This window comes from Martes martes (genome assembly GCF_963455335.1).
Source record: "Martes martes genome assembly, chromosome: 8".
Classification (NCBI taxonomy): Eukaryota; Metazoa; Chordata; class Mammalia; order Carnivora; family Mustelidae; genus Martes; species Martes martes.
Genome location: NC_137895.1, coordinates 53,846,717 through 53,866,865, shown reverse-complemented (window position 1 = coordinate 53,866,865; position 20,149 = coordinate 53,846,717).

Genomic DNA, 20,149 nt, shown 5'->3' with positions numbered 1-20,149 from the left:
AAGGGCCTACTTAGCCAGAGCAACTCCATCTTGGTTAAACAGCCATTTTGTTGTTTGTGCAGTAAACTTAAATTGACCCTCCCCCCCAGAGGAACTTGCTTAGAAACAAGTCCAAGGAAACCAGTAAAATATGGTCGGCCACTTCCTAATAACAGGGCCCAGAATACAAGGATGAGTCAGGCCAGGTCGGCCAGTTCATGATAATAGAGCCCAGAATACAAGGACAAGTCAGGCTAGGTGGAGACATCCAATCAGTAAAAAGCACACATTCTATCTCCCTAACCACCAAAGAATGTAAAACCCACCTTTTGGGCGCCAAACATGGGCGCCAATTCTGACCAGCATGATAGGCTATTTAAGATAGCTACTATAGGGTAAATTGTAATTCAATTGGCACCTGAGTGTGGCCTAACATGACTATGCAACTTTCTTTGTATATTACAATCTCATTGGCCACCTATGTGTGGCCAGGCTTAACCACATGGCCTTTGCTCTATAAAAGTTAGTCTGTGAGGCTGGGAGGGGTCGCTCTCTTTAGAGGTGGCCCTGACCAGTCAGTCAATTCTTGAGCCTGTAAGATTGGGAGTCGTCAGTCCCTTCGGAGGTGGCCCTGGCCGGTCAGTCTGACTTCTAGTGCTTGGCATAGAATAAAGCTTTGCATAACTTTAATTTTGTCTCAGTCTCGTTCCTTTGATAGTGGACCCCAACACTATGAAACATTCCAATGTCAGCATTATTGGGGTCCCTGAAGGGGTGGAGACAGAGAGAGGACTAGAAGATGTATTTGACCAAATTGTAACCAAGAGGCTCCTGAATCTGGGGAATGAAACAAGCAATCCTGTCCTAGAGGCAGAGAGGACACACCCCAAGGTCAATGAGGGCAGACCAATGCCCAGATATGTAATAGTAAAACTTGAATCTTAGAATGAAGGAGATGACTTTAAGTGTAGTTAGGAGGAAGAGATTCCTTATGTAAAGAGGGAGGACCATCAGAATAATTTCAGACCTGTTCACATCAATCTGACAAGCCAGAAAGGGCTGGCAAGACATATTCAGGGTGCTAAATGAGAAGAATATGTAGCCAAGAATTCATTGTCTGGCAAGACTGTCATTCAAAGCAGATGAAGAGATAAGAAGCTTGCAGGACCTGCAGAGGCTGAAAAAATATGTGACCACTAAGCTGGCCCTGTAGCAAATACTAAGGGGGGGTTCTATAAAAGGAGAAGGACCCCAAGAGTGATACAAAACAGAAATATACAGAGACAATCCATAGAAACAAGGACTTCACAAGCAACACGATGACAGTAAAATCTTACATGTCAATAATCCCTCTCAACCTGAATGGCCTGAGACAATGAAATGCCCCTTTCCTTCCAGTGTTGAGTATCCCATCTACACATATGTATTTCTCACCATGGAGAAGGGAGAATGTAAGAGAGAAGCTGCTTAATATACACACAGAACAGTATTTATAGGGAGTTAATCAAGTGTGTAGTCAAAGTAGAAAGAGTCATGGAGGGGTGCCTGGTGGCACAGTCAGTTAAGTGTCTGATCAGGTCATGACCTCAAGGTCAAGAGACCCACCCTGCGTCCAGCTCCATGCTCAGTGCCAGCTGCTAAGACTCTCTCTTCCTTGCTCTCTGCCCCTACTCCACTCTTTCAAATAAATAAATAAATCTTAAAAATAAATACCATACACCAATGATGATAATAGCTCTATAATACAGCTTCAAGTTGAGAATTGTGAAGACTCAGGCTTTGGTTTTTTTTTTTTAATACCATTTTGTCTATTTGAGATCTTTTCTTTTTCTATACAAATTTAATGATTTTTCTATCTCTGTGAAAAAGGCTGATGGTATTTTGATAAGGATTTCAGTGAATCTGTGGGTGCATTGTATAGTATAGTCATTTTAAGAATATTTGGTCTTGAGGATTTTGAGAGGCAGAGCGAGGTACCATGGGGGTTGGGAGGGGAAAAATGAAATAAGATGGAATCAGGAGGGAGAGAAACCATAAGAGACTCTTAATATCATGAAACAAACTGAGAGTTGCTGGAGGGTGAGGGTAGGGATAGGGTGGCTGGGTTATGAACACTGGGGAGGGTATGTGCTATGGTGAGTGCTGTGATATGTGTAAGCCTGATTATTCACAGACCTGTAATCCTGGGTAAAATAATACATTATATGTTAATAAAAAAATTAAAAGTTATTTATTTTTCCTATTCACGAGCATGGAATTTTTTTTTTTATTTCTTTGTGTTTTCCTCAATTTCTTTCATGAGCGTTCTATAGTTTTCAGAGTACAGATTTTTTATCTCTTTGGTTACGTTTATTCCCAGGTATCTTATGTTTTGTTGCTGTTATTGTTTTTCTTATTGTTGCAATTATGTGTGGGATAAATTCCTTGATTTCTATTTCTTCGGTCTCATTGTTAGTATATGGGTTTGCAACTGACTTCTGTGCATTGATTTTATATTCTGTGCCTTTCCTGAATTAATGTGTGAGTTCTAGCAAGTTTTTGGTGGAGTCTTTGGGTTTTCTACATAGAGCATCATTATTGCCTGTGATCAGCCTTTGCTGATCTAGATGCTTTTATTTCTCTCTGTTGTCTGATTGCTGAGCCTAGGACCTCCAGTACTATGTTGAACAACAGTGGTAAGAGTGGACTTGTCTATTATGTTCCTGACCGTATTATACTGGGTGTGAATGCAGTCTAGTGCAGCCAGTCTGAAAAACAGTAAGGAGATTCCTCAAAAAGTAGGAAATATAGCTACACTATGACCCAGCAATTTCATTACTAGGTAATTACCTCAAAGATACAGATGTAGTGAAAAGAACGGGCACAGGCACCCAAATGTTCACAGCAACAATATCCACAATAGCCAAAGTATGGGAAGAGCCCAGATGTCCATCATGTGATGAATGGATAAAGAAGATGTGAGATATATATATATATATATCTCACATCTTCTTTATATATATATATATATACATATACACGCAATGGAGTATTACTCAGACGTCAAAAAGAATGAAATTCTGCTATTTGCAATGACATGCATCATACTAGATGGTTTAATGCCAAGCAAAATAAGTCAGTCAGAGAAAGAAAAATACCATATGATTTCACTGATGTGTGGAATTTAAAAACAAAACAGATGAACATAGAAGAAGGGAAGGAAAAATAAAACAAGATGAAAATTGAGAAGGGGCAATTCATTAGAGATGCTGAACTCTAGGAAACAGAGGGTTGCTGGAGGGGAGGTGGGTGGGAGGAAGGGAAAATTAGGTGATAGGTATTAAGGAGACACTTGATGTAAGGAGTGATGGGTGTTATATGCAACTGATTAATCACGAAGTTCTATCACTGTAAAATGAAAAAAAAAGAATAAAAAAAGAAAAAGAAAAAAGAAAAGAAAGAGTCTCAGAGAAATCAGGGGTAAAAAGATCAATGTGGTAGTTTTTTCTGTGTCTTACTTTCTGAGAATCCACATTAGGAGTTGAACAAAATGGGTTTGTTTTTCTATATCCCAGAGTTAAACAGTACTCACTTCAGTACTAAATTCATTTTTTTAAATTTTTTAATTTTTAAAAAATGTTTTATTGAGACTATAAAGATGGCGGGGAAGTAGGAGGAGGCGCCGTTTCAACCTGTACCCTAAAGTGATTACCTACAAAAGAACTCCGATCACCCATGAAATCAGCCTGAGATCAGAATTATACACATCTGGATCTCTACAGGGGCAGAAGACGCCAGTGGGCAAGTAAAGCAGAGTGGGAACTTCAGACTGCTATCGGAAGAAAAACAAAAGGGGGAGGGAGCCACCAGAGGCGACCAATTGGAGAATAATACCCCAGTTCGAGAGTGCCCTGCATCTGGGGACCAGCATTAACTTGGAGTCTGGTTGAAAGCACTCAAAAAGAGCAAAGGATCGTGGGGGGAATTGCGGGAATCTGGGCAGCTAGGGACAGGGGCTTATGTCCCTGGACCCAGGACAGCCTCCCCTGGCGCTGAGCCAGAGAGAGTGCAGTGGAGAAACCAGGTCTTGGTCCCTGAGGCACCAGCGCGCCTGAGAGCGCGTGGAGTCCGGCTCCTGTGAGGGGCTGGGAGCCGAGCCAGATGCCAGACGGCAGAACGCGCACGAACTACCAGCCTCAGATGCGTGCACCCCACAACCTCCCCTGAGAGAGGTGCACAAAGGCCCAGCCTGGTGCTCCGGGACCTGAGACACACGTGAGCCTGAGACACACTAGCCACACACTCCCCTGGGAGAGGTGCGCACAAGTCCAGTGCTCTTAGACCTGGAAAGACCAGGCACTCCCAGCTCCGGCCAGCGGGAAAAACTCAGTGTGCGATTGCTGCTTGGAACCTCTCTGGCAGTCTGGAGCTGCCCAGACAGCCGCCGATGCCGTGGTTTTGCATATAAGCAGGAGATCCTGCGTCCCCAGGGACAGAAACTAGGAACTTGCTCTGCCAGCGGCCAAGGGGGAATTTTTATGGGCTCTGCAGCACCCACAGGGGAGCAGACTGAGGCTTCTCTCTGAGAGGGAGGTCGGGGTGCAGTTTGCTTTCCTCTAAACCTCCAAAAACCATCAAAAGCTATCAAGGTGAGAGAAAAGAAGTGAACAAAAATAAAAACCTCCAGAGAACAAAAGCCTGAAAAAAACAGTTTCCTCAGAGCCCACCCCCTTGAGGGGGGTGGGAAGATTTAACTCAGGGAACATCATTGACTGAAAACCCACCTGGCAGCCCCCTCCCCCAGAAAACAAACCAGGAAAGAAAAAAAAAAAAAGACTACAAGAGAACAACCACCACTACTTCATAGATACAACTTTTATTTTTAACTCATTCCCACTATTCTGGTTCATTTTTTTTTCTTTTTTTATATAGATAATTTTTTAACCTATTTACCATCACAGTGAGATGTCCAGTACATCAAATTCCATGATAAATTTCTAACCTGAACTTTTTGATACATACACCTGTGTTTTTCTTTTGCTTTTCTATTTTTTAATTTTTTTTATATTTTAGTCTAGCTTAGTCCAGTTTATTCCTTTTTTATTTTTATTTTCTAATATTCATATAGAGTTAAACTTCAAGGTAACCCCCTTTCTCCAATCAATGCTACCCCTATAGGTAAACCAATTTTTAATCCCCCTTTATCTTAGGAAAGTTGAGTCCTTTAACAAAGATATCAAGATACATCCAGGAAGAATTAAAATAATCTTCCTCACCCACACTGAGATCTATAACCATGCTCCCATCTTTTTCTTCTGCCAGTGTCTCTGTGTATTTATGTTTGTCCTGATAGTATATAAATCTTATACTTGGGGTTCTTTTTGACGAGGTTCTTACTTTTCTTGCATATATATATGTATTTTTTTTCCTCTCATCATATACTTTTATCAGTCTTTTTGTTTGTCTGTTTTTGTTTGTATACTTCATAAATCTTACCCTGGGGCCCATTGGAGCTGAACCTTCTCTTTTATCCTCCCTTTTTTCCTGTCTCTCTCTCTCTCTTTTTTTTCTTTTTCTTTTCTTTTTTCTCTCGTTTGGGTGGGGAATCCTGAGTGCTCAGAAGTGTTCCAGGGTGCACCTTGACTGCACCACGGTTGATACATCCAGCTACATCTGTCCAGTCATCTCTCACCAAAATGACTAGGAGGAGGAATCCCCAACAGAAGGAAAATACAGAGGATGGGCCTTCTGCAACAGAGCTAACGGCTATCAACATAGACAATATGTTGGAAAGAGAATTCAGGCTAACAATTATCCAGGCAATAGCTAGGTTGGAGAAAGCCATGGATGACCAAACGGAATTGATTAAGGCAGAATTGAAAGCCACCAGGGAGGATGTTCATAATGTTAGGGCAGAGCTGAAGGCCATCAGGGATGAGGTTCACAATGCTCTCAATGAGTTCCAATCTAATCTAAATTCTCTAAAAGCTAGGGTAACTGAGACAGAAGATAGAATTAGTGATCTGGAGGACAAACAGATAGAGAGAAAGGATCAGGAGGAAACCTGGAACGAACAGCTTAGAAGCCACGAAAACAGAATCAGGGAAATAAATGATGCCCTGAAACGTTCCAACGTCACAATTATTGGAATCCCTGAAGGGGAGGAGAAAGAAAGAAGTCTAGAAGATATAGTGGAACAAGTTCTTCGTGAAAATTTTCCCAATCTCGCGAATGGAACAAGCGTTCATGTACTAGAGGCAGAACGGTCTCCTTCTAAGATTATAAATTCTAAAAAAACATCCAGGCACCTCTTAGTATAATTGAGGAATCATAATTGTAGATACAATCTCTTGAAAGCCGCTAGGACAAAGAAGCTCCTTATGTACAGAGGAAAGCCCATCAGAATAATGTCAGACCTGTCCACAGAGACCTGGCAAGCCAGAAAGGGCTGGCAAGATATATTCAGGGCACTAAATGAAAAGAACATGCAGCCAAGCGTACTTTATCCAGCAAGACTGACATTCAAAATGGATGGAGAGATAAAGAGTTTCCAAGACCGGCAAGGCTTAAAAGACTATGCAACCACCAAGCTGATACTGCAGGAAATATTAAGGGGGGTTCTATAAAAGAGGAAAAATCCTAAGAATAGCATTGAACAGAAATATAGAGACAATTGACAGAAAGAAAGACTTCAAAGATAACACAATGTCAATAAAAACGTATCTCTCAATAATCACTCTCAATGTGAATGGCCTAAATGAGCCCATAAAATGACACAGGGTTGCAGATTGGATAAAACGACAGGACCCATCCATATGTTGTCTACAAGAGACCCATTTGAACCTAAAGATACACCCAGACTGAAAGTGAAGGGGTGGAGAAGCATCTTTCATGCCAATGGGCCTCAAAAGAAGGCTGGGGTAGCAATTGCCATATCATATAAATTAGATTTTAAACTAAAGACGGTAGTCAGAGATACAGAAGGACCCTACATAATTCTTAAAGGGACTATCTACCAAGATGATCTAACAATTGTAAATATCTATGCCCCCAATATGGGAGCAGCCAATTACATAAGAAAACTATTAATCAAGATAAGGAGTCATATTGATATGAATACATGAATAGTAGGAGATCTTAACACACCTCTCTCAGAAATAGATCATTGGAGCAGAAAATCAACAAAGAAACAAGAGCATTGAATGACACATTGGGCCAGATGGACCTCATAGATATATATGGAACATTCCACCCTAAAACAACAGAATACTCATTCTTCTCAAGTGCACATGGAACCTTCTCCAGAATAGACCACATACTGGGTCACAAATCAGGGCTCAACCGATACCAAAAGACTTAGATTATTCCCTGCATATTCTCAGATCACAATGCTTTGAAACTGGAGCTCAATCACAAGGAAAAGTTCAGAAGGAACTCAAACACCTGGAAGCTAAAGACCACCTTGCTTAAGAATGCTTGGATCAACCAGGAGATCAAAGAAGAACTTCAACAATTCATGGAAACCAATGAGAATGAAGACACTTCACTCCAAAACCTATGGGAAACAGCAAAGGCGGTCCTAAGGGGGAAATACACAGCCATCCAAGCCTCCTTCAAAAAAATTGAAATATCCAGAATACACCAGCTGTCTCTACACCTTAAAGAACTGGAGAATTAACAACAAATCAAACCAACTCCACACGTAAGAAGGGAAATAATCAAGATTAGAGCAGAGATCAATGAGGTAGAAACCAGAGATACAGTAGAACATATCAATGAAACTAGAAGCTGGTTTTTTGAAAGAATCAATAAGATCGATAAACCATTGGCCACACTAATCCAAAAGAAAAGAGAGAAAGCCCAAATTAATAAAATTATGAATGAAAAGGGAGAGATCACAGCTAACACCAAGGAAGTAGAAACAATCATCAGAAGTTATTATCAACAGTTATATGCCAATAAGCTAAGCAACCTAGATGAAATGGATACACTCCTGGAAAACTATAAACTCCCAAAATTGAACCAGGAAGAAATTGACAACCTGAATACACCGATATCTAGTAACGAGATTGAGGCAGTGATCAAAAGCCTCCGAAAAAACAAGAGCCCAGGACCTGACGGATTCCCTGGGGAATTCTATCAAACTTTCAAAGAAGAAATAACACCTATTGTCCTGAAGCTGTTTCAAAAAATTGAAGCAGAAGGAAAACTTCCAGAGTCTTTTTATGAAGCCAGCATTACCCTGATCCCCAAACCAGGCAAAGACCCTACCAAAAAGGAGAATTTCAGACTGATATCACTGATGAATATGGATGCTAAGATTCTCCACAAGATCCTAGCAAACAGGATCCAACAGCACATTAAAAAGATTATCCACCATGACCAGGTGGGATTCATCCCTGGGTTACAAGGATGGTTCAACATTCGCAAATCAATCAATGTGATAGAACAAATCAAAAAGAGAAGAGAGAAGAACCACATGATCCTCTCCATTGATGCAGAAAAAGCATTTGACAAAATCCAGCATCCGTTCCTGATTAAAAAGCTTCAAAGTATAGGGATAGAGGGAACATTCCTGAACTTCATCAAATCTATCTTTGCAAGACCCACAGCAAATATCATCCTCAATGGGAAAAAGCTTGCAGCCTTCCCGTTGAGATCAGGAACATGACAAGGATGCCCACTCTCACCACTCTTGTTCAACATAGTATTAGAAGTCCTAGCAACAGTAATCAGACAACAAAGAGAAATAAAAGGTATCCAAATTGGCAAGGAAGAAGCCAAACTCTCTCTCTTCACAGATGACATGATTCTTTATATGGAAAACCCGAAAGACTCCACCCCCAAACTACTAGAACTCATACAGCAATTCAGTAACGTGGCAGGATACAAAGTCAATGTCCAGAAATCAGTGGCTTTCTTATACACTAACAATGAAAATACAGAAAGGCAAATTAGAGAATCGATTCCATTTACTATAGCACCAAGAACCATAAGATACCTCGGAATAAACCTAACCAAAGAGGTTAAGGATCTGTACTCGAGGAACTACAGAACACTCCTAAAAGAAATTGAAGAAGACACAAAAAGACGGAAGACCATTCCATGCTCTTGGATCAGAAGAATAAACATTGTCAAAATGTCTATACTGCCCAGAGCAATCTATACTTTTAATGCCATTCTGATCAAAATTCCACTGGTATTTTTCAAAGAGCTGGAGCAAATAATCCTAAAATTTGTATGGAATCAGAAGAGACCCCGAATTGCTAAGGAAATGTTGGAAAAACAAAAATAAAACTGGCGGCATCACGTTACCTGATTTCAAGCTTTACTACAAAGCTGTGATCATGAAGACAGCATGGTACTGGCATAAAAACAGACATATAGACCAGTGGAACAGAGTAGAGAGCCCAGATATGGATCCTCAACTCTATGGTCAAATAATCTTTGACAAAAGAGGAAAAAATATCCAGTGGAAAAAAGACAGTCTCTTCAATAAATGGTGCTGGGAAAACTGGACAGCTATATGTACAAGAATGAAACTCGACCATTCTCTTACACCGTACACAAAGATAAACTTGAAATGGATAAAAGACCTCAAGGTGAGACAGGAATCCATCAGAATCCTCGAGGAGAACATAGGCAGTAACCTCTTCGATATCAGCCACAGCAACTTCTTTCAAGATATGTCTCCAAAGGCAAAGGAAACAAAAGTGAAAATGAACTTTTGGGACTTCATCAAGATCAAAAGCTTCTGCACAGCAAAAGAAACAGTCAACAAAACAAAGAGGCAACCCACAGAATGGGAGAAGATATTTGCAAATGACAGTACAGACAAAAGGTTGATATCCAGGATCTATAAAGAACTCCTCAAACTCAACACACACAAAACAGACAATCATATTAAAAAAAATGGGCAGAAGATATGAACAGACACTTCTCCAATGAAGACATAGAAATGGCTACCAGACACATGAAAAAATGTTCATCATCACTAGCCATCAGGGAGATTCAAATTAAAACCACATTGAGATACCTCCTTACACCAGTTAGAATGGCCAAAATTAGCAAGCCAGGAAACAACATGTGTTGGAGAGGATGTGAGAAAGGGGAAACCTCTTACACTGTTGGTTGGAATGCAAGTTGGTGCAGCCACTTTGGAGAACAGTGTGGAGATTCCTCAAGAAGTTAAAAATAGAGCTTCCCTATGACCCTGCAATTGCACTACTGGATGTTTACCCCAAAGATAGAGATGTAGTGAAAAGAAGGGCCATCTGTACCCCAATGTTTATAGTAGCAATGGCCACAGTCGCCAAACTGTGGAAAGAACCAAGATGCCCTTCAGTGGATGAATGGATAAGGAAGATGTGGTCCATATATACTATGGAGTATTATGCCTCCATCAGAAAGGACAAATACCCAACTTTTGTAGCAACATGGACGGGACTGGAAGAGATTATGCTGAGTGAAATAAGTCAAACAGAGAAAGTCAAGTATTATATGGTTTCACTTATTTGTGGAGCATAACAAATAATATGGAGGACAAGGGTAGATGGACAGGAGAAGGGCGTTGAGGGAAATTGGAAGGGGAGGTGAACCATGAGAGACTATGGACTCTGAAAAACAACCTGAGGGTTTTGAAGGGGTGGGGGGTGGGAGGTTGGGGGAACCAGGTGGTGGATATTAGGGAGGGCACAGATTGCATGGAGCACTGGGTGTGGTGAAAAAACAATGAATACTGTTATGCTGAAAATAAATTAAAAAATTTAAAAAAATGTTTTATTTATTTATTTGACAGACAGAAATCACAAGTAGGCAGAAAGGCAGGCAGAGAGAGAGGGGGAAGCAGGTTCCCTGCTGAGCAGAGAGCTGGAAGCATGGCTCAATCCCAGGACCCTGGGATCATGACCTGAGCTGAAGGCAGAGGCTTTAGCCCATTGAGTCACCCAAGTGCCCCATTTCAGTACTAAATTCAGAGGAAGATGACACCCTTTCATAATTTGTTGTTGTTGTACCAGAACAGGACAGGTACTCTTTGCAGCACTCAGTTCCAAGAAAATCCAAAAAGAACAAAGTTGTGTCTGTCCAATCTCCTGTACCCAATTTATTAATGTGAAAATTTTATTTTCTGATAATTAATGAGTGCAAGATTATGGATAAAATAAGATTTTAGCATTTGAAATGCATTGTTCTGCCCTTAATTACAAACATTGGTTCTTTGTGGCCCCTCCTAAAGTAACATGTATATATCTATCTTTTGTCCCCCTCAAATACTCTGGATTGAATAAGAATAATAGTGCAATCTGAGAGGTGATGAAGAGTAATCTTTACAAGGGAAATCAATGTGATAATACCAAAAATTAGGACATGTATAATTAGGATCTTACAAGGAGAGGGAGACAATTAGCAGTTTATTTGAAGAAATAATGGCTGAAGCTAATTCAAATATGTTGAAAAACACCAAGTTAAATTCAAGAAGCCCAGCAAAACCAAATTAAAAAAATAATAACTAGACCATATGTGAGCACATTGTAGTCATACTTCTGAATCAGATAAACAAAAAATTGAAAGCAATGAGAGAATAACAACAATTTATATGCCTAGAACTTCATTCAAATTAATGAAATTAGGAGATAATAGAATATTCATCTTAGGTCAAAAACACTGCCAACCCAGAATTTGATTTCATTAATAGTCTTCCAGAATGCTGGTAAATTAAACATTTTCCAACAACTACTCAAAAAATTCCAAAAAAAAAAGGAAGAAATATGAGTAAAACTTTGAAATTCACTTTGTGAGGACAGCATTGCCTTAATAACAGAACCAGACAAAGACTCTACTATTAAAGAGGACAATAAGCCAATATGCAGGATATACATGGATGCAAATATTCTCAAGAAAAACTAACAAATCAAATCAAACGATAATTAAAAGAACCAAGTGGGATTTGATTTTTGACTACAAGGGTGGTTCAATATTCACAAAGCAAACAATATCATACACTACATTTAAAAAATAGGTTAAGAACAATTTGATCATTTCAATACATGTAGAAAAAGCATTTGACAGTGTACAACAACCACTCCTGATTCAAAGTCCCTCAATAATAGAGGGATAGAGAGAACATACTTCAAATCAAATCCAACAGTAATTAAAAGAATCAAGTGGGATTTAATTTTTGGCTACAAGTGTGACTCAATATTCACGAAGCAAACAATGTTATACACTACAGCGAAAAAAAAATAGGTTAAGAACAATTTGATCATTTCAATAGACGTAGAAAAAGCATTTGACAATATACAACAACCACTCATGATTAAAAGTCCCCCAATAAAAGAGGGATAAGGAGAACATACTTCAAAGTAATACAGACCACATATAAACCATGAACAGCTAATATCATCCTCAATGGGGACAAACTGAGAGCTTTTCCCCCACATTCAGTAACACAAAGGGATGACCAATGTCACCATTGCTATTTAACACAGAACTGGCGGTCCTAGCCTCAGCAGTCAGACAACACAAAGAAATAAAAGGCATCCACATCAGCAGGGAAGAGGTCAAACTTTCACTATTTGCAGATGACATGATATTGTATAGAGTAAACCCAAAAGACTGCAACAAAAAATTGCTAGAACTGATGCAGTAATTAAGTAGAGTCACAGAGTACAAAATCAATGTACGGAAATCTGTTCCATTTCTATACTCCAGTGATGAAGCAGCAGAAAGAGAAATCAAGGAATCAATCCCATTTTTAACTGCACCAAAATCATGTGTTACCAATGACTAAAACTAACCAAAGAGGTGAAAGGTCCATGCTCAGAAAAATATAAAATACTAATGAAAGAAATTGCGGAAGATACAGAGAAATGTAAAAACATTCCATCCTCATGGATTAGAAGAACAAACTTTATTAAAATGTCTATAGTAATGATGAACATTTTTTCATGTGTCTGGTAGCCATTTGTATGTCTTCCTTGGAGAAGTGTCTGTTCATATCTTCTGCCCATTTTTTAATATGATTATCTGTTTTGTGTGTGTTGAGTTTGAGGAGTTCTTTATAGATCCTGGATATCAACCTTTTATCTGTACTGTCATTTGCAAATATCTTCTCCCATTCCGTGGGTTGCCTCTTTGTTTTGATGACTGTTTCTTTTGCTGTGCAGAAGCTTTTTATCTTGATGAAGTCCCAGAAGTTCATCTTTGCCTTTGTTTCCTTCGCCTTTGGAGACATATCTTGAAAGAAGTTGCTGTGGCTGATATCAAAGAGGTTACTCCCTATGTTCTCCTCGAGGATTCTGATGGATTCCTGTCTCACGTTGAGGTCTTTTATCCATTTCGAGTTTATCTTTGTGTACGGTGTAAGAGAATGGTCAAGTTTCATTCTTCTACATATAGCTGTCCAGTTTTCCCAGCACCATTTATTGAAGAGACTGTCTTTTTTCCACTGGATATTTTTTCCTCTTTTGTCAAAGATTATTTGACCATAGAGTTGAGGGTCCGTATCTGGGCTCTCTACTCTGTTCCACTGGTCCATGTGTCTGTTTTTATGCCAGTACCATGCTGTCTTGGTGATCACAGCTTTGTAGTAAAGCTTGAAATCAGGTAACGTGATGCCACCAGTTTTATTTTTGTTTTTCAACATTTCCTTAGCAATTCGGGGTCTCTTCTGATTCCATACAAATTTTAGTATTATTTGCTCCAGCTCTTTGAAAAATACTGGTGGAATTTTGATTGGAATGGCATTAAAAGTATAGATTGCTCTGGGCAGTATAGACATTTTAACGATGTTTATTCTTCCCATCCAAGAGCATGGAATGGTCTTCCATCTTTTTGTGTCTTCTTCAATTTCTTTTAGGAGTGTTCTGTAGTTCCTCGAGTACAGATCTTTAACCTCTTTGGTTAGGTTTATTCCGAGGTATCTTATGGTTTTTGGTGCTATAGTAAATGGAATCGATTCTCTAATTTGCCTTTCTGAAAAAATGTTCATCATCACTAGCCATCAGGGAGATTCAAATCAAAACCACATTGAGATACCACCTTACACCAGTTAGAATGGCCAAAATTAGCAAGACAGGAAACAACGTGTGTTGGAGAGGATGTGGAGAAAGGGGAACCCTCTTACACTGTTGGTGGGAATGCAAACTGGTGCAGCCACTTTGGAGAACAGTGTGGAGATTCCTCAGGAAATTAAAAATAGATCTTCCCTATGACCCTGCAATTGCACTGCTGGGTATTTACCCCAAAGATACAGATGTAGTGAAAAGAAGGGCCATCTGTACCCCAATGTTTATAGCAGCAATGGCCACGGTCGCCAAACTGTGGAAAGAACCAAGATGCCCTTCAACGGATGAATGGATAAGGAAGATGTGGTCCATATACACTATGGAGTATTATGCCTCCATCAGAAAGGACGAATACCCAACTTTTGTAGCAACATGGACAGGACTGGAAGAGATTATGCTGAGTGAAATAAGTCAAACAGAGAAAGTCAAGTATCATATGGTTTCACTTATTGGTGGAGCATAACAAATAATATAGAGGACAAGTGTAGATGGAGAGGAGAAGAGAGTTGAGGGAAATTGGAAGGGGAGGTGAACCATGAGAGACTATGGACTCTGAGAAACAACCTGAGGGTTTTGAAGGGGCGGGGTGGGAGGGCGGGGGAACCAGGTGGTGGGTATTAGGGAGGGCACAGATTGCATGGAGCACTGGGTGTGGTGAAAAAACAATGAATACTGTTACGCTGAAAATAAATAAAAAATTTAAAAAAAAATGTCTATAGTACCCAAAGAAATCTCCATACTTAATGCAATCCTCATCAAAATACCAACAACCTTTTTCACAAAGTTAGAACAAACAATCCTAAAATTTGTTTGGTTCCCAAAAGACATCCAATAGCCAAAGAACCCTTAAAAGAAAAAGCAAAGCTGGAGGCATCCCAATTACTTACCTCAAGTTGTATTAAAAAGCTGGAGACAAAAGTCCTCTGCACAGCAAAGGAAGCAAGCAATAAAATTATAACTCAGTCTATGAAATGGGAGAAGATATTTGCAAATGACATCTCTGTTAAATAGCATCCAAAATATGTAAAGAAGTTATAAAACTCAACACCCAGAAAACAAATAATCCATGTAAAAAAATGGGTAGAAGACATGAAGAGACATTTTTCCAAGGATGATTTCCGGATGGCCAGCAGACACATGAAAAGATGCTGAACATCATTCATCATCAAGGAAATACAAGTCAAAAGTACACTGAGACATGACCTCACACCTGTCAGAATAGCGAAATCAACAACACAGGAAACAACAGGTGCTGTAGAGGAAGCAGAGAGGGGGACCCCTCCCACAATGTTGGTGGAAATGGAAACTGGTGTGGCTACTCCGAAATACAGTACAGAGGTTCCTCAAAAAGTTAAAAATAGAACTACCCTCTACTCCAGCAGTTGTACTAATTGATAATTACCCAAAGGATACAAAAATACAGATTTAAATGAATTCATACACCCAGTGTTTATAGCAGCATTATCCACAACAAGAAAATTATGGAAAAAGCCCAAATGTCCATCAACTGAAGAATGCATAAAGACAAGGGGTTACATATCTAACCACAGAATATTACCCAGCCATCCAAAAAGATTGAAATGTTGACTTTGCAATGACTTGGATAGAGCTAGAGAGTATTATGGTAAATGAAAAAGGTCAATAAGAGAAAGACAAATACAATATGATTTCACTTGTATGTGGGATTTAAGAAAGAAAATGATTGAACATGGGGGGAAAAAAGAAGAGGCAATCCATCTGAGGGGTATTGGAGGGGAGAGGGACTGGGGAAGGGTTAAAGAGGTGATGGGTATTAAGGAGTGCACTTGTCATGATGACCACTAAGTGTTTTATGTAAGTGATTATTCACTAAATTCTACACCTCTAATGGAAAAAAAAAATAAAAATGAAAAAAAAACAACCAACCAAACAAAAAGCCAATGACAAGATTTCTTTTTTTTTTTTCATGTCTGAGTAATAACCTACTGCCTAAATGTCACATTGTCTATACCTATCCTTCTGTTGTAGACACTTAAGGTGATTCTCTACTGTAGCTAATATGACTAATGCTGCAATGAACATGGGGCTAGATATCTTTCTTTCAGAGAGTGGTGTCCTTTTCTTTGGATATATGCTGTGTACCTTGGAGATACTGTGGGTTTTGTTCCAGACCAGTGCAATAAAGCAAATGTCACAATAACCCAGTCATGGATTTTTTTTCCCATTGCATATGAAAGTTATGTTTACACTATAATGTATTCTATTCTGTGTGAAGGAGCATTATGTCTAAGAAAAGGAAGTACATGTTTTATCTAAAAAATATATTATTGCTGAAAATGTTAATCATCACCTGAGTTTTGAGCAAGTTGTAATCACAAGTCACAGATCACAATAACAAATTTAGTAATAATGGGAAAGTTACAAAGATGTGAGAATTACCAAAATGTGACACAGACACATGAAGTGAGAAAGTGCTGTTGGAAAAATGGTGGCAATACACTTGGTCCACACAGAGTGCAATAAGCAAAAGGCAAAAAAAAAGGGGGGGGGGTATGTCATCCCCAGAAGTGGAATTGCTGGATATGACACTTCTATTTTTAAGTTCTTTAGGAATGATAGATACACATTAACCTACTTCGTGATACAAAAGTATGAATGATAAAAAGAATTGTATTTCATGCAAACTAGATAATATGAAGTTTTATTTCTTTTTTCTTAAAGATTTTATTTATGTATTTGAGAAAGAGAGCACAAGAGAGAGGGAACAGAAGCAGGGGAAGGGCAGAGGGAGAAGCAGGTTCCCTGCTTAGCAGGAAGCCCAACATGGGGCTCAGTTCTAGGACCCTGAGATCAAGACCTGACCCAAAGGCAGATGCTTAACCTACTGGGACACACAGTCGCCCTTATTTCTTTTGGAGTTCATACTCATATATTTGTGTTTTAAAAGTCTACATTTTATGCTGTCTTATTTTTTGGTTAAGAGCAATACTTAAAAATTAGTGTTGGGTCCGTTATCAAAGGAATGAGACTGAGAGAAAGTTAAAGTTATGCAAAGCCTTATTCTATGCCAAGCATTAGAAGTTAGACTGATTGGCCAGGGGAACAAGGCTGAGACAAAGTGAAAGTTATGTAAAGCTTTATTCTATGCCAAGCATTAGAAGTCAGACTGACATCTGGCCCCTGGCCAGGGCTGCCTCTGAAGAGAGCGACCCCACCTCGGTCTTACAGGTTAGTTTTATAGGGCGCAACCACAGACCTCTACGTATGTGGCTTTGGCTGATTGGATGTCTCCTACCTGTGTGTTTTAGTAACGGTTACCCGGAACCAATACTAGTAACTGCTGAGGCATTTATTAAACAACAAAATGGCCTTGTTTTAGGTGTGTGTTTTAGCAACAGTTACCTGGAACTGATATCAGCAACTGTTGAGGCATTTATTAAACAACAAAATGGCTACCTAGGCAACATGGAGTCACTATGGCTAAGTAGGCCCAGGCAGGCCCTAGGGGTTTAACAGGTTTTAACGTGGAATTGGCCCCAACATTAGCTTTGTTTCCCCCTATGTTCTTAGAATTTGTTTTTTGTCATTTATTGACAAATGTCCTTTTAAAAAAAGAGATAACTTGTTATGATTGAAGGATGAATCAATGAATAATGTCGTTAGTAGTTACTTAATATTGTAACCTTTGCCATGGTGATATAGTTGAATATTGTCTAATGTTTTAACCTTCCCAGAGACATTAACTTTTATCATGTGAAATTTAAATAACTTATTTACAAATAATATAGTTGAAGTTGGAATCTAAAGAACTAGTGCAGAGATATTGAGAAGAACAGTTTGGGAATTGATAATAGCAACAGTTACCATGAAGTTGAAAATGTAGTAGTTACTCAAAATATTTGGAGATAAATATCAGTAATTTCCTATTCTAATGGGATGATATTTTCAGATTTTTCCCATTATAATAGAAATGATATAAGGAGAGTGTAAACGAAAGAAGCACGTTATGCCAAGACTTAGCAATGTGTAAAATGGAACTGACACATCTAAGATACTCTTCAAAGACTTGAATTTTCAGGTCTCAGCACTTGCAACTGAGAAAGAAGCAAGTTAACAGCATGGGCGGTCAAGCCTCTGACCCCAATATCTTGTGGAACATAAACATTTCTCAGAGTCACATCACAATTAACTGACACAGTACAAGCTGAAAGTCTCGGACATTCTGGAGGTGTGTGATGAGATAAAGTGTCTTCAAAACAGCCCAAGTGTAAGGATTTCCTGTTCAAATTTTAAGTGACACATTGATGAGAAATCTACTAGTGCTCACAGGGCCGGCAGTCTGTGAAGACCATAGATACTGTCTGTTTACAAGAGTAACTTGGTCTCCCCCTGGAAGATGCCTGGCTCTCTGGTCAACAGAAGGTATGTGTCACTCCTCTGCTGTCCCTCTCCTAGCCGCCTCACTTAGTGGGAGATACAGATGCTGGATGGCATACAACTAATACACAATGAAATCCCAGAGAACACTGGTTAACTCTGTTCCAACAACTCAGGGTAACAAACAGGAATAAATATGATATGTCAGAGGACATCTTAAAATATTCATATTCTTGCCTGTGGAGAAGTAGTCAAGTGTATACACACACAGATGATAAGGGTTTATAAATCCATATAATTTCATGTGAAATCTCATAGGCATCATGCATGATAAGGAACAGTTAATTTGGATTTGTCATCAACATAGAAATAATTTTATATATTACTTGATATTTAGCTCAGCCTTTAAAAATACAATGAAATAAAATCATGCAATCATGAAGGTCAAATATAATTCTTCAAATGCTTTCTTAAATAAAACTGTTTAAGTATTCCCGATATCACGAGGAGGTAACTTTCCTAATATTGCTAATTTAAGCTGACCTATAAATAATGACAAGATTCTTAAAAAATATGAATAAAACATTGCAAAAGGTTTTACCACACTGATGAAGACAGCCCTGTGAAACATGGTACATAGTATGATATGAATAATATGAATAATATGAATATTATGAATATTATGAATAATATTATTGTTTCTGATTCATATCATAAATAATACTAGTCTATATGATATTTGTATATTGTTTCTGATTCATATCATATATGGGTATGGGTACCATTGGGTTAAAAATAGGAATAAGGTAACTAACATATTATTAAGAGTTTATGAAAAAGAGTTTATAAAAGCCTGCTTGAATCTTAAGTGTTTTACATGTATTAGAGCTTACATATTTTTATCTCAATGACAGATTAGTAAGCTAGGTAGCTAGACATGAAGTAAATTTTAAAAGATCACACATTGTAACTTTGAGAGCCAGAAGGGATTCTAGAGCTCATTGACTGTAGAGCTAATTATGTGAATTATTAGATTATGTTTATTTGAGTTATTATAATTGCTTGCACAATAAAGCTACCTTTACTCCTTTGACAACCATAGATTGTTTCTGAGTTCATACCATTCTTCCATAAATGATCTTTACTTTTGTTTACCATTTTATACTTGCATATGTTGGCCATTATCAATTACTCTTTTCTGGTGTCAAATAGGATTTTTAGAAATCTTTTCTGTTATTGTCTTCTTTTGGTTTTCAGCAGTATTGTTTAGGTTTTGGATAAGTTTAGTGTGTCATGTAGTATTTTTCACTATATACCGTATTTCTTTAAAATTGAATGATTTCCAGAATTCTACAATCATTCAAAATGAAAGGTCATTTAATAAGACCTCATCCTCTTTTACTAAGTATACATAAGCCACCAAATAAAACTAATTTACTGCAGGAATTTCCTGTATATGCTAAGTCCACTGTTCCCCCAACTTTAGAACAATCTTTAACCTTTCATGGATTTTAAAAATTGTCATAAAAATTAGTCTCATTATTTCTTAAGAACAGAATTTTAGTATTAACCCTGTTATTCCTACAGTGTGTCTATGGAATCTGAAATTGAGCTAATAAGGGCATCATTCTTTACGAGTGTCTTTATTCCTCACTAATTTGTTGCTTTTCGTGGCTATAACCAATAATATTGCATCAAACAATAAATACCACTTTAAAAATCACTTATTCTCTGATGAGACACTTATTTCAAGCTCTGAGGAAATCAGA